Source organism: Crinia signifera, chromosome 1, assembly GCF_055691185.1.
Source record: "Crinia signifera chromosome 1, ASM5569118v1, whole genome shotgun sequence".
In the NCBI taxonomy this organism is placed as follows: Eukaryota; Metazoa; Chordata; class Amphibia; order Anura; family Myobatrachidae; genus Crinia; species Crinia signifera.
Genome location: NC_139217.1, coordinates 40246057 through 40247468, shown reverse-complemented (window position 1 = coordinate 40247468; position 1412 = coordinate 40246057). Strand labels below are relative to the sequence as shown.

The 1412-nt window shown below is 60.9% G+C and overlaps 1 protein-coding gene across 1 annotated transcript in view; it reads left to right on the top strand.

The window, feature by feature from the left end:
- Positions 1-583: 583 nt before the first annotated feature.
- The window catches only part of PAIP2B (poly(A) binding protein interacting protein 2B), a 13220-nt gene continuing 12391 nt past the window's right edge, over positions 584-1412 (top strand). Inside the window, exon 1 of the mRNA XM_083187627.1 lies at positions 584-805. The gene's annotated coding sequence lies outside the window, so the exon portion shown is untranslated. The remainder of the gene's footprint in view (positions 806-1412) is intronic.

The following is a 1412-nucleotide window of genomic DNA, read 5'->3' as shown; positions in this document are numbered from 1 at the left end:
CTACCTGACCCTCTCCTTGAGGGGAGAAAATGCTCTGTGCCTGGACTTCCCTGGTAATGTAGGATTGCCATCACTCTGGTGAAAAGCCTTACTTATCAATTACCTAGCTCCCCACAGGTGATGGCAATCCCACATTACCAGGGAAGTCCAGGCACAGAGCATTTTCTCCCTCAAGGAGAGGGTCACAGGTAGGCAAGTGTGATGTACATTACATAACTACATATACAGAGGATAGCGCTGAGGAGATGGACATGTGACTGGATAGTCCCCAGCTGTAAACAACACGTGTCTGCACTGACTACTGGCCCCTCCCCCAGGGGTCACGAAGCGACCCTATGATACTCCTCCCCCTATGACGCACGATGGCACAGTTTTACAGGGGGCGGGGCCTCCCACACTGTCGCCGCGATACACGTGTAGCGTGTGGTTTGTAAGGCCGCGCGCACGGCGTACGACGTGCGTCATGACGTACACCGCTCTAGCCCGCCTCCCGCTGCAACCCCGAATCAGACGCCTCTGACCTCCTGACGGACAGCTGACGCCGTCCAATCCGAGCGCGCGTGAGGCACCGCGGTGGCCAATGAGGCGGGGAGACCGTGGGCTCGCGAGAGCGAACCATAGTACTAGGCGCGTGCGAGCGGTCGGGGTCACGAGAGGAGGGGGCTTGTGCGAGTCGCAAAAAGTGGTCGGTGGCTCGGTGCGCGCGTGTCTGTCGGCGAGAAAGAGAGCGCGAGGAGACCGGACAACCAGGGGGAGGAGCTCAGCCGTGCACCGGGCTCTCCGCACAGGCCGCGGCCTACACCAGGTGAGTGCTGGAGGTGCTAGGCCCAGCTGTCCCCAGTACCCGCTTCCCTGTTGTACCCGGTGTTTTACCGGTCTGACCCTTCCCACGCTACTCTCCCTCTCCCAGTGTCATTATACTGCTATATCCGTCCTCTTATACTGTGTGTTACTCCATACTGCTTTCAAAGGCGCCTGGCCACTGCCCCCTGGTAATCACTGCAGTACCCTCATCCTGCCACCCTTACAGACCGTGTGTTTGTCCGAACTCATCCTGTGTGACACCCTCCCGGTGGCCGCTGTCCTGTTATTTCTACAGTCTGACCCGGTGCCGGGTAACTCCTCCACCTCGCTCCCTCCCTCCACAATCCCCCCCCCCCCATTGCCTGCCTGATCTCCCCCCATTGCCTGCCTGATCTCCCCCCCCCATTGCCTGCCTGATCTCCCCCCCCCAATTGCCTGCCTGATCTCCCCCCCCCCCAATTGCCTGCCTGATCTCCCCCCCCCCATTGCCTGCCTGATCTCCCCCCCCCCCATTGCCTGCCTGATCTCCCCCCCCCATTGCCTGCCTGATCTCCCCCCCCCCATTGCCTGCCTGATCTCCCCCCCCCCGTTGCCTGCCTGATCTCCCA